Below are 14,922 nucleotides of genomic sequence, written 5' to 3'. Positions count from 1 at the left end.
ATATGTGAATGTACTTTGTAAAATGTGAAGCAATACAGAAATATTAGTGGATTTTCTTATTTCCCTTCTTAAATTAAGCCTTCTAAATTGGTAGTTGTTTTTTTTTTAAAGCTTTAGAGACTTAGCTTGTAGCAAATATTGTATGTGAGTGTGGTAATTTCTGAAGCCATAGAAAGCTGTGCTCACTGTTATAACCTCTTATTGAACATGTAGGATAATTTCTACAGTGATTGGCTGGGATCAATTTCAAAATGATCACAGATTTCTCTAAGTTCTCTATTCAAGCCCTTTTTGCTGTTCCTCCCATCAAGAGATAGAGTCTATATTTTCACCTCTGAATCTGGGCTTTGCTGTATGATCTGCTTTGGCCAATGGGATATTAGAAAATATGACACAACAGAGACTTGAAAAAGGCACATTGGTGTTTGTATTCTTTTGCTGTTGGGACCTTATGAACAAGTCCAGACCTGCTAGCCTGCTGGATGATGCCATATGGAGAAATGCCTAAGGCATTTCAATCGTCCAGGCCACCCAGATGAGGCCCCATACATGTGAGTGGGTGAGGCCATCCTCAACCTTCCAACCTTAACCAGGCCAGCCCATCAAAAAAGGAGAAGGAATAAATGTTGTTTTCTTAAACAAGTAAGTTTTACAGTGGTTTGTTATGTAGCAAAAGCTAACTGATGCCTTGGCCTGAAGTGGTTGCCATAGCTACAGAAATTTCCAGAAACTTCTCTTCACTGACTTGTTTAGCGTATAACTATTCCTATGCTCAAAAGACCTCTAAGACTTTAAAACACTATATTTGTGTGCAGTTATCATGTAATCTGAAAAAAGTTACTCAACTAATGGAACCAAGGGACCAAGCAAATCCTTTAAGACTGAGAATCCCTAAAGATGACCCAGGAAGTAAACAGTAGTTTGGTTAAGTTTTTTAAAACCAATTGCAAAAATGTTATCAGAGACCCCTTTAGCTGACATTTTTCTTCAACTAAACCCTGACATTGACACTTTACGCCACCCTCTTCGCCCACTCCTCACCTATCCTTGCCCCTAGCATAGCAAAGTTCTGAGCAGCTCCCTCCAGCCTATCTAAATTTTCTTATTTCTGAATTGTGGATGATCCTGACTGATATACAATAGTGAATGTAAATAAGAAATCCTTTTTAACAAAACAAAGCCTAAAGTATCTATAATCAGATAATATTCAGAATTATATCACAAAGTTGTAAGATTTTCTGAGTAAATGCAATGCAATAAACATGCCCCAGTGATAACTCCATGAAAAACCAAGAAGAAAAATAATAAATCACAGAATCAACAAAATAAGAAGGAACGTGGAAATATGGTTATGTTAGGATATCAGGTCTAGAGCAATAGACTGAAAACATATTATTTTCCAAAGATGACATAATTTAGATTACACTAAAAAGAGACACATGGTGGGACTTTTTAATCACACACACACCAAAACAAATTCTATAAGTCATCTCAACAAAATCAAAAACAGGGAATAAAAAAAAATAAAATAAAATAAAAAGAGAAGCCACCGCAATGAGAAGCCCGCACACCGCAACGAAGAGTAGCCCCCGCTCACCGCAACCAGAGAAAGCCCACGTGCAGTAATGAAGACCCAACGCAGCCAAAAATAAAATAATTAATTAGTTTACGCAGCCAAAAATAAATAAATAAATAAATTTATTTTTAAAAAATTTAAAAAAAAAAAACAGGGACTAGACAAAGGTAGTAAAATACTGAGTACATGAGACAAAATTTCAACTGGATATGGAGATCTAATATTAATATAATTAAATAAGGACACATAGTTATGACAGTACAGACTATTCCCCTTGCCCAATTAGCAACCATCAATATCAAAGTTATCTGGATTAAGTCCCAAGAAAATGAGTCAAATAACATTAATCAGATTGTAATGGTGAATTAATAACCAGAGACCTATAATAGTAATAGAGGTCAATAAAGTTTTATTGTACTCTATGGAATTGCATAAATTATTATGTCATTCTAAAGTTTCATATCAAAAGTAACTCTATAATAACTGGACCACTGTATAAAAATATTTAGCCAGTATTTATTCAGCTCCTACTATGTGTAAATCGACCATGATAAGGAGTTTCTTTGTACAATTTGAGTTCCAAATGTTTATTTTGGTCCCGTTATTTTGAAGTTGGACCATATTTTATCCCCAAGCAGTGATATAAATGGTAAGCAGTCTCCCAAATCAGTTCACAGAAGCTCATTTATCCCCTTATGTACATTTAACTCTCATTAGTACTCCAGCTATCAGACAATGCATGACAGCATTTCAGTTGAATAAGAGATGCTGCGTTACATCCTCTGGTCTCACCTCTTCCCACAACCCAAACCACATCAAACTATCAAAGCTGCCATGAATATGCCATGTTTTAACACCTCCATCACTTTTGCGCAGGCTATTTCTTTTATCTAAAATACTACCTCCAACAACCAATCCCCTCCCCCACCACACACAGACACACACACACACTTAACTGCCTTGCAATCTTCAAAATATACTTCAAGCCTAGACTCAAATATCATGTTGCCTCTGTGAAGCCTTAATGGCTCCCCAAAGCTGAGTTAGACAACTATCTCAACTGTTTTTTATAAATATGTATAAAATCATTCCATTATAGCCGCTAAGAAACTGACTGATAATTTATCTGTTTATGCATTTGTTTTCCACTAGACTGTGAGCTTCTCAACACATTCTATGTTATTCTCCTTTATCTTCTCAAGGTTCAGCACAATACCTGGAACTTAACAGGTACATAATAAAATGGTGAATAAAGAATAAATGGATGAATAAATGAATAATGGAAAGAAAACTGAAGTAAGGATCAGAGTGTCAAAATTATACTTTCTGGTCTGCCACCAACTACCTGAGCAACCTAAGAGCAATAAGCCTTCTGAATCCAACTTCTTCTTCTGTTAAATAAGAGGGTTGGATTCAATCATCTAAAGATCTCTCAAATAGTAGCAATAAAAAAGAAATAACATTATTTGAGCTCCTCCTAAATGTGAGACACTGGCTCAGTGCTCTACATACACAGTAACACAAATCTTTACAACACTCTTTACAATAGTACCAAAAGTGGGTACTATTTATACCCATTCTGTAGATAAGAAAACCAAAACTCAGTTTAAGTAACTTAAGGCTCCCATAGATAATGAGAATAAAGTTAGGATTCATGCCCAGGTCTGTCTGGCTCCAAAGCCCATAAGACACTGGTAACAGAGTATGTTGGCATCTTTAGGCATATTGTAAGTGTTAAGATTATCTACCCATTTTTGCATACAAGTGGAGGATTATCTATCCACTTTCGTATACAAGATTTCCATGTCATCTAGGAATAATGATAATTCAGCCATTCTGTTCTGGGCTGCTAAGTGCATAAACCACACCAGTCATCACTGAAATCCACTTGAGATGCTGGCAATCAACTCTTCCCTATACCAAATTGAAGCTCACAGGATTTTCTCAATTCCCAGCCAGATAAAACCTCTACTAATACGTTTTATGGATGGTAAAACCTCATTAAAATGTTGATGTCATCAAAGAAGCGGGATATCTGTTTCGAGTCTCTCTGTAGTAGAGAGAAAAGATCCATCACTGAACCCAAGGCATCTGAATAACAGGATTTCACTATATATATATATATATATATATATATATATATGCAAGTTATTATTTACACTGAGTCATTCTCTACTTTTTGGAAACAAAAGATATATGTCTTAAGAACAGGAAATATGACTTTTTCATATCCTATTATCAGCATACTATGAGTTTAACGTGTAATTAGGTATTTATACCTAATCATACTTTGCTCTTTATGTTCATAAACTTTGTCCCCAAATTTCTTGAAACATGTAAAATATCTGTTCAGTATTCTTTTTCATTTGCTTTCACAATTCCATGTGGTGGAAATTTTTGGAAAAATAACTACCAACATCTCTTCAGAAATTATCTCTGGAAATTGGGATTATGGGAAACTTTCACTCTTTATATTATTAATTTTTGGAATTATTTTAATTGCCACAAAGATCATGTATTGGTTTTGTAATTGGAAAAAAGCAAATATATAATCACAATCTTTAATAATAGCCTCAACAAATTTTTATTACATAAATTGTTTTACTATTTATGTTTACTAGAAACAATTTTCATGATGAACCAGAATGTTTAGATTTATTTTTACCCCCAGATGACTTAACAACTCTTAGCATTAGGAGATAAAGTCTGTTCAGATGTGCAGAGTATTATCTAATAACTGGTCTTGAATAAGTATCTAGGGATTGACAACATCTCACCAGAATGCCATGTAGTAGTAAGTCACAAAATGTCTTTAATTTAAAATCACCTCAAAAGCATACTCAAACATTTGGCACCGGCAGTACTATGAGCCCATGAGGGAAATGCTCTAATCCTTCAACATAAGGACTCCAGGTCATGTTCTTCATTTAAGCATCCATCACCTCTTAATCTTGACAGCAAAATCCTCACCAAAATTTTGGCAAGGACACTGGGAATGATGCGGCCAAACAGGCATCATTAGTGATCAGTCTGGTTTCCTCTCTGCTGCAACATGAAGCTATCTAACAAAAATTGCTTGATGCAAATCACAAACAGATTTTCTCCGAATTTGGTTCTTTTGTTTATGAGCAGAAAGAAGAAAAATTACCCTATAGTTACCTCTGTCTGCTGACTGACACTATACATCAGATGTTGGCAAACTATGGCCCATGGGTCAAATCTGGCTGTCCCCAACCCCCTCCTGTTTTTATATGGCCCACAAACTAAGAAATGTCTTTTAAATTGTTGCATGAAAATCAAAAGAAGAACAATGCTTCAGGACGTGAAAATTATATATAATTCAAATTTCAGTGTCTATAAATTAAATGTTATTGGAACACAGCCCACTCATTTGTTTATGTATTGTCTGTGGCTGCTTTTGTGTGACAACAAAGTTGAGTAATTTCATGGCCCTCTGCAGTGGGTTCAACAGAAACAAACTATTCATGTCAGCCTGGACCCTCACAACGTGGTCTTATGCGGTAATAGGGTCTTAGTAGATCAAATTAAGTTAAGATGAGGTCATACAGGAATAGAGGAGACCCTAAATCCAATGACTGGTGTCCTTATAAGAAGAAAAGACAAAGAAATACACGGAAGGAATCTTGTGGAGATAGAAGCTGAGATTGGAGTGAGGCATTTACTAGCCCAGGAACACCAAGGATTGCCAGCAATGACCAGAAGCTCAAAAAGAGGCATGAATAGTTTCTTCCTCAGAGCCTCCAAACTGTAAGAGAATAAATTTCTGCTGTTTTCAAACACTAACAGAAATGAATTTCTGTTGTTTAGTGGTATGTTTAGTGGCAGCCTAGCAAACTAATATATCTGACCCTTTCCATAAAAATGTCGCTGATTCTTGGTACAGAAGATTGTGCCCTGGAAGAAAATTCCTACAGGCTAAGTTACCACAGGCCAACCAGCGAGGACAAAACTGGGCTTAGAAAGGGGATAAAAACACTTAGAGACAGCAGGGCAATTAGAAGAGAGGGCAGTTCTTATCACATATGCTCGTGTTATAGTTTTTCTTAATCTCAGAGAAGAAAAGAATACTAATCATTTATTTCAAGTGTTGATCACACACCTACATCACGGTGCATGAATTTCAATAATGGTACTTCAACTTAAAAGTTCATGAGCACCTCATGGTTCTATTTTCTGTGAGCATAATGGGAAGTCAATGTTTTAGTGTGTGAGGCCACTGATCAAAGGTAGAGGTTGAGGGGAGGGGTTGGTTAGCTGACTCTCACTAAAGAATGATCCACTATAACTGCACTCAAATCGGGTGCAGTGAGAATGCCATCCCTTCCAGGTTCTAGCAAGCTCTGTTGCCGTCACGACAGAGTCTGACAGCAGTACTTTAAAATCTTTAAACTCAGAAGCATTAAATAGGGACTTCCCTGGTGGTCCAGTGGGTAAGACTCCATGCTCCCAAAGCAGGGGGCCCAGGTTCGATCCCTAGTCAAGGAACTAGATCCCACATGCATGCCACAACTAAGAGTTTGCATGCCGCAACTAAGAAGTCCATGTGCCGCAACTAAGAAGTCCGTATGACACAACTAAATGATCCCACATGCTGCGACTAATACCCAGTGTAGCCAAAATGAATAAATAAATATATAAATAAATATTTTTTTAAAAACTGGAACGTTGCAAAAAGAAGAAGCATTAAATAAATACGTGTTGATTGATTTATTGAATATCCATTTCTATTTTTTTCCAGAATACCTTAACTGATTTATTTTACTATATTTTCTTTTCAATGTATATACAAAAAAGATATGTAAATAAGAAACTATGTCTGTATAAGTCTAAGAAAGCTGTTTTGATATGCACACTTCAATGAAAAGCTAAGTAATAAGAGAATATTGTGTCAAAATTTAACTGGCAATTTTCTTTCAATCTTAATGGTACATAAAATAATGGTTCAGCTTATAAATAGTAGCATCTTAGATTCAGTGAACTAAGGTAAAAACATTCCCTGGTTTGTTACAAGAAATAAATGAGACAGTGTATGGGAGAATACCTGGCATGCAGCAATCATCCAACACACACTAATTGAATCTCATTCAGAATTGGCAGTCAGAGACTCTTATAGATAGAAGTGACCTCAAAGGTCATTCTCCCGGAAGGGTTATTTCTTCTGCCAGTTACACTGGTGCCAAGTGTGTCCACAGACCACTTTGAGGAGTCTCTCAAATGTAGCTATCACGACATCAATCCCCTGGCCACGTCTGCTTGGGGCAGAGCCTGGAGCAACTCCTAAACCAGGATAACCATCTGTCTCTATGCTGGTGCTGACCTGATGCTAGAGCTCGGTCCAACAGATGTGCTCTATGGGTAGTGACTGACTCTTTAGAAGATCCCCTGACTTGGGGCATTTGAGATGCACAGATTCAGCCAATAGTAGAGTGGAGAGAAATCCAGGGGACCCACCAGACAGTAAAAGCTATGAGCAAGAAGAACTACAAAAAAGCAGCGCCCAACAGAAGACCTAAACAGACATTTTTCCAAAGAAGACATACAAACGGCCAATAGGCACATGAAAAGATGCTGAACATCACCAACCATCAGGGAAATGCAAATCAAAACCACAGTGAGATATCACCCCATGCTCATCAGAATGGCCACGATCAAAAGACCACAAACGACAGATGCTGGCAAAGATGTGGAGAAAAGGGAACCCCTGTACACTGATGGTGGGAAGGCAAACTGGTGTAGCCACCATGGAAAACAGCATGGAGGCTCCTCAAAAAATCAAAAATAGAACTACCATATGATCCAGCAATCCCAATCCTGGGCATACATCCGAAGAAAAGGAAAACACTAATTCAAAAAGATACATGCACCCTAATGCCCACAGCAGCACTATCCACAACAGGCAAGACATAGAAGCAACCTAAGCAACCATCAACAGATGAATGGATAAAGAAGATGCGGTGCACACACACACACACACACACACACACACACACACTCACACACACACATATATATGAGTGTATATACATATATATGTGTATGGAATATCACTCAGCCATAAAAAAGAATGAAATTCTGCCATCTGCAACAGCATGGATGGACCTGGAGGGTTTCACACCCAGTGAAGTAAATCAGATGGAGAAAGACAAATACTTTACATTATCTCCTATATGTGGAATCCAAAAAAAATAAAACAAATGAATGAATATAACAAAACAGAAACAGACTCACAGATATAGAGAACAAACAGGTGGTCACCAGTGGGGAGAGGGAAGGGGGAGGGGGAAGGGAGAGGGAGAGAGATTAAGAGGTACAAACTACTATGTATAAAACAAATAAGCTAGGGAAATGCAAATCAAAACCACAGTGAGATATCACCCCATGCTCATCAGAATGGCCACGATCAAAAGACCACAAACGACAGATGCTGGCAAAGATGTGGAGAAAAGGGAACCCCTGTACACTGATGGTGGGAAGGCAAACTGGTGTAGCCACCATGGAAAACAGCATGGAGGCTCCTCAAAAAATCAAAAATAGAACTACCATATGATCCAGCAATCCCAATCCTGGGCATACATCCGAAGAAAAGGAAAACACTAATTCAAAAAGATACATGCACCCTAATGCCCACAGCAGCACTATCCACAACAGGCAAGACATAGAAGCAACCTAAGCAACCATCAACAGATGAATGGATAAAGAAGATGCGGTGCACACACACACACACACACACACACACACACACACTCACACACACACATATATATGAGTGTATATACATATATATGTGTATGGAATATCACTCAGCCATAAAAAAGAATGAAATTCTGCCATCTGCAACAGCATGGATGGACCTGGAGGGTTTCACACCCAGTGAAGTAAATCAGATGGAGAAAGACAAATACTTTACATTATCTCCTATATGTGGAATCCAAAAAAAATAAAACAAATGAATGAATATAACAAAACAGAAACAGACTCACAGATATAGAGAACAAACAGGTGGTCACCAGTGGGGAGAGGGAAGGGGGAGGGGGAAGGGAGAGGGAGAGAGATTAAGAGGTACAAACTACTATGTATAAAACAAATAAGCTACAAGGATATATTGTACAGCACAGGGAATATAGTCAATATTTTATAATAATTTTAAATGGAATATTCATTTCTATTAATTGGTAATGTCTAAAGAAGATTCAGGGTCTTAGTGAACTTCTATCATACTCGATTATAAGAAACTCCATTACTGGTGCTCTACTGGATATAAAAACCCAGTATGAGGGTAATGAAATGCTTCTTTCTCAATAATCACTTAATTTTTGTTCAACTTGAATTTATTCAACTCAAGACTAAATTTATATTCTCTTGGCCTAACTATTCAAATAAAGGATGAAACATACCTAGTGAGAGAAAGATGAAACATAATATATATAATTGTAATATAAAAATACCCATGGTGATGGTTACAGAAGTCTGGGAACTCTGTGCCCAGGATACCCAACAACTCAAAAGGAAACTTACATGTCAGTTAAGAAGCCAGTTATAATTTGCCTTGCATTCCAGAGAACTTCAAAGACCTTGCTGATTCTTAAACCAACCATCATGATTTTTCAAGTGGAGTAGCTGAAGGTTCAAATTTGATTTGATGAACCCCTTGCTTCTTCTTGGCTAGGAAAGAAACAAAATTGCCAACGAGGCAAGTTACATGATGCAAAGCTCTCTTCCAAATGTTCTTTGGCAGAGAAAACGGGTCAGCCAAAGAAGCATCAATTCCTCTGTGAAAAGCTGGGACACTGGTATCCTGAGAGGGCTACTTCCACCTCCTGTCTGGGTACCAGATCCCAAGTGCTCCCATTCCAGGTGTGGCTGCCTCATGAAAGAGTGGAGGTTTACCTGATTGAGCTTGAGAGTTTCAAGTGAGCAGCAATGAGAACAAGGAACAAATAGTAGAGATATTGAAGCTGACATGTAATTACTATAAACATTTTCATTTTCAAAATGAAACACTTCTTTTTTAAAAATAATAAATGTCCTAAAAATAATAATAATAATAAATTTCCTGTGAAGAGGACTTGGTTGAAAGACAGCAAAACAAAGAACAGAAATAGTATTTAATGTACTGGATCACTTTCTGCACCATGCTTTCCCAGGCTCGATTTCACCAGAGAAGAGCCACAGACACCAAAAGTCGGAGCCAAAAAATTCTGTGAGACCCCTGTGTAGAGTGATGTAAGAGTGTCACTAAAATACAATACTTCTTTAAGTCCCATCATTCATTTGTGGGACACTCCACTTGGCTTCTGCATAACAGGTATCAAGGAAGGTTCATAACTGACTCATTATTAAGGTAGGAGCCACCCCTGAAAACAAGGATGTCAGAATCCTCATCCTCACATACAGCTTCAAGAAGACACCCAGACCCTCTCCAGTATTTGATGAGTATCTCCACAAGCACTGCAAATTCAGGCACCTCCTGAGCCAAGACAAACCATATTTTCTTTATTTTATTTTGTGATCTTTACTTCAACTGGCCTCCATTCTGGGCACCCTGGATCCCCTCATCTTTGATCCTGTCACTCAGTGCCTTTCCTACCCTTTCTGTATTTAGAACAAGCCAGATTTTTATCATCTACTAAATCTATATTTGACTGGATCAACATTTAAATGGGCTGACTACACTACACATTTCAAATTTTTATTGTTACATTTGATCTAATCTAACAGGCATAACTGCATTTTACTTAAGGCCCTGTGCTTAAAAATATAGAAAAATGATACAGAGGTAGTTACATCTTTCAGAGTTCTTCTCCTTGTGATTTGGAATTAGCAATACATACATACTTATTCTAGAGAAACTGCTGGAGACTTTTGTATAATCAAGGGATACAATGCATCAGGCTTCCTCCTGACTATCTACCTGTAGAAATTGTTAGGATGCATCACTAAGCCAGAATCTACCCATTTACTTCCATTTAAGTTTTTGATAAGAGAACTCTAGTATCGCTTTTATTTATTGATATTTGCAGATTTATCCTAGTGTCAAAGCACTTGATGATAGAGTCATGCTGTACTGATAATTGCTAAAACTACTACTATGCTTCTGCAACCATAATAAATAAAAGACAAATGCTAAGCTTAATTATAATATTTTTCAATTTTATGCATGTGATGACATTTTATAGCTTCATTTTGTAGGTGAAGTTTGAGATTAATATTTAAGAAATTTTGCTGAGGTTTCACTTATGTGAGGCCTTTAAAAAAATATTAATTTAAAAATAAATCCCAGAGACTTCCCTGGCAGTCCAGTGGCCAAGACTCTGCGCTTCCAATGCAGTGGGTGCAGGTTCAATCCCTGGTCGGGGAACTAAGATCCCACATGCCGCGCGGCACAGCCAAAAATAAATAAATAAACAAATCCCAAAATTCTAGCAATGTAAGTATGATTCCAATTTGAGAAATTTTAACCTTATAAGAGTCTATTGTTCCAATTCCTTACGATTCAGAGACTTATGAGATTATGCTACATTTCCTTCAGTCAGATTCATTATTCAACATGAAGGTACATTTAAATTTGGGCTAGACATCAACCCTGAATCACATGATACTGGTGGTGCTGCATAGCAAGAACACAGTTTGAATGTGATGTTCAATCTTCCATGAAGTTCTAAGGTTCTTGCTCTGTAAGGGAAAGGGCACTTTTAAACGCAATTTCCAAGCCCTTGAGAGTACTTTTGCTGCTTACTTTCAGTGTGATCTAAGCAAAATCGCTTCACCTTTCCAAACCTTGGTATCTTTCCCATCATTGAAATGGTACCAATGCTTGCTTCACAGAGCCTAGACCCAAAACTAAGTTTATTTGATCATAGAACTCTTAACTGCTACACCAGGCAGAATGAATGATGCTTCCTGCCTCCTGGTATATGCATGTTTCACATTTTGTAATCATGATGATGATGATAATCATTGTGAGGATCATAATTGTTATAAATTATGATCCTCTTTTTAATATTTTTTTTCAAAATTGGAGGAAAAAGCAAAAACTGCAAAAATAAAATTTGTATATGGATAACAAAATACTGCCCAAAGAAATTCAGGGCATAAATAAATTATTAATAGATTGCTGCTAACAAGATTTTTAATTAGCACTCAGGAAAAAAAAGAGAGAGAACCTGAAGGTGCTCATTACTCTATCTGCACTTTCTATGAGAAGGGTGGGATTAAAAAAAATCTATTGCAAATTTTTCAAATTGTGGTTTATTCTGACACCTCTCTGCTGGCTAAGCCTCAGATGAAGAGATGTCCAAGGAAGGAGGCAAAACGCCGACTTATATGAAACAGCTCTGGTTTGTAGCATATTTCAGGAAAAGCACAGATTGAGAAAAGATAGCTATAAGAAAAGCAAAATGTGGAGATATAGCATTTGCTTAATCATGTAAAAGTCTAAACATTAATTAAAATTAACATTAATTAAGAAATATAATCCCACCTCCCTCATGAGAGCAGCTGGCTTACTGGAAGAAAAAGACAACTACCAATTCTACTGCCTTCTAGCACCTTCTCTAGTCTCTAGTCAGCTTCTCTCAGAATTCCTTCAGGAATTCTGCCCAAGAGAGAAGTCAAGATATGGGGGTTCACTGCAAATCCTTACTTAAATGAGCACTTAATAACAGCTCTGCTGATATATGTTTGCTTATTTCCCTTTTACTTCAAAATCTCTTCTGAGGTTTTCCCTGATTCCCCCTTACTCCAAGAAGAAAAAGAATCCCCGCATTTATCGAGGACTTACTAAGTGCTGGGTCCCAGGCTATTACATGTATTATCTCAAAACATTTCTCTTATCTCCCGCCTATTTTCATTCAAATCCCAACAGAAAACCTCTTACAGAGTACATCTTAAAACAACAATAATACATTACCCTAAAAACTCTTTAAGGTATGAATTTTTATCCATATCTTGCAAAGGGCTCAGAGAGCCTAAGTCAACTGTCTAAGGTCACAACATAGCTACCAAGTGTTTGAACCTGAAATTGAACCTATGTCCTCAAATACCGCAGTCCCACTACACCACGAATGCTTCACACCAAGAGTGGCACACTCTCTAAAGACAAGTATTAATTTTAAAGACAGCCAAAAGCACAGTGAATAAAATTATATTTTGAAAGTTAATTGAACACTTTTTCATGTACCTAGAAGGTGTTACTATTATTAAAGTCAGTGATCAAAGTGGTATACAGTTTATAGCAATAAAAATTATCATCATAAAACACAGTTATAAAATATTGAGGCAGAGTTTCTTGTATGGCTTGTGAGGCCTGACCCAAAGAGGAATGTTCCCCAAACTGATTTGAAGCTTGGCACTTGTCTGATGGGTGTTCTGACAAAGTGATCATTTCAAAAGATAGTTGCTTGTTCCAATGAGTGCGGATACAATGACAATGGAAATCAATGTTCTCAACTTCCTACTGTACCCCATGCATATACACTATAATAATCATATGTGATATATAATATATATAATGTAAATATAAATAATATATAACGTAATATATATATTCATACAGTGACATAAACCACATCTTAATATATTTTATGAAATCATCCTGAAGACTCATTAACGACTTAAAAAAGAATTAAGTTGAAAGATATGGACATAACAACATAAGTAGATGTTTGCCTATCTGGTGTCAAATAATGTTTTACTGTTTTCTACCATTAAATTGAATGAATCAAGTGAAAATCAAATTCTTTTCAAAAAAGTAGTAATGAAGTCTAAAGTCTAAAATATAACAATTCTTTCTTGCTTATTATGGGATACTCTCAAGAAACCACAATTATAATAACATGGATTTTGTAAATTCAAAAGTTGCAGATAGTTTTTGCCATCTAGTGAAAAGAAAATAAAACAAATACAGGGGGAAATATTACCTGTTTTACTCAATTAATGGACACTGTGTAGTTTAAATTCACTAAAAGTAGTTACGACATTTAAAGTATGGTGGTGGGAAAAAAAAGACAGGAGATTCAGCCAAGGAAATTAAGTGTTAGTGTGAGAAAATGAAATGTTACAGATATGAAAAAATATTTTCATCAGGAAGGAAGAACTTGTCTTGTCTACATGATCAGGAGGAAATGTCTATGATTTAGCAGTTGCTGTTTTCTCTTCTCTCCCTCTTAGGGGGTTTTTGCCCCTTCTGGTGCAAAGGTTCTTGTGGTTGGGTCAAACATACGAGTCTGGTAAAGGACATGAGAAGTTCAAAGTCAGGACTCTCTTTTCGACAAAAAGGGAGATCAGTCCACCATCTCCTTGAAATCTGCTCCTTTTTCACCCTTAAGAAGAGAAAGCCGGTGGAGAACTGGCTTCCTAAATTGTTTAAAATTATGAAATACCTTGAAGAAGAAGTTCTTCAACCTTCTCTCTATAAAGAATATTTAATGGGGCTATACTAACAGCTCGTAATTACTACTTCTTTGCCAGGAGGCGGATGAAACAATTACAGGGAAGAGTTTAATAAATTGTCCCTCAATGACCCAAACTACTCCTCTGCCTGGAGATTATGGGGACAGATTATAAAGTATTTTGGAAGTCAGGAAAGGAGGGTTAGATCCCAGGCAACTGAAAGTCAGTTTTTGATCAAGGGAGTTAGAGGGGAGATATTTGTGGCAAAGAATGCCCTAGAGAGGGGAGAAACTACCTAGGAGGTAATTCGGGCAGAACACATCGAAAACCTTGATTTCCATTTTAGCACTGGTTGAGAAAATACCAAAGATGTTTGAAAGGAAAAAAATCAACATAATTTGACAAAGATGATCCATGGGGTGTTCTGAGCTTTAATAAATCATACAATGAGAATTCCAGTACTTTCCTTGCTACTGAATTATTTTTATATTTTGTAAAGTCTAACGAATGGTAATTTTAAAGAGAGAAAAGGTAACATAAGGAAAAATGTGTCCAAGATGTGAAAGAAAGACATGGAGATGGAAAGAAAAGTTTATGAGCTGACCAAACAGGCAAAAGCTTCAGGCCTTGTTTTAGTTTGTTAGTTTGTTTTAGTTTTTAATTCCTTTTTTTTTGTCTTTTTTTAAATTGATGTAATTGGCATATTAACATTGTATTAGTTTGTGTACAACGTAAGGATTTAATATACAAATATACTGTGTAGAGTGGCCACTGAATCCTAAAGGAGGTCTTATATCTGGTTCTATTCTTAGCCTGGAAAGTGAGGGAGAAAAATGAGTCAAAAATGTCTCCAATGGGCTCCCCTGGGGGCGCAGTGGTTGCGCGTCCGCCTGCCGACGCAGGGGAACCGGGTTCGTGCCCCAGTCTGGGAGGAT

General features: G+C 36.9%; 1 long non-coding RNA gene across 2 annotated transcripts in view; it reads right to left on the bottom strand.

Moving 5' to 3' along the window:
- LOC114486969 (uncharacterized) overlaps positions 1–14,922 on the bottom strand; it is a 51,868-nt gene that overhangs the window by 29,429 nt on the left and 7,517 nt on the right. For both annotated transcript variants that reach the window (XR_008618308.1, XR_003681481.1), the window contains exon 3: positions 9,113–9,259. This is a non-coding gene — a long non-coding RNA (uncharacterized lncRNA). The remainder of the gene's footprint in view (positions 1–9,112; positions 9,260–14,922) is intronic.

This window comes from Physeter macrocephalus, chromosome 10 (assembly GCF_002837175.3).
Source record: "Physeter macrocephalus isolate SW-GA chromosome 10, ASM283717v5, whole genome shotgun sequence".
In the NCBI taxonomy this organism is placed as follows: domain Eukaryota; kingdom Metazoa; phylum Chordata; class Mammalia; order Artiodactyla; family Physeteridae; genus Physeter; species Physeter macrocephalus.
The sequence above is the reverse complement of the archived record's forward strand: the minus strand, read 5'-3'. Positions and strand labels throughout refer to the sequence as shown.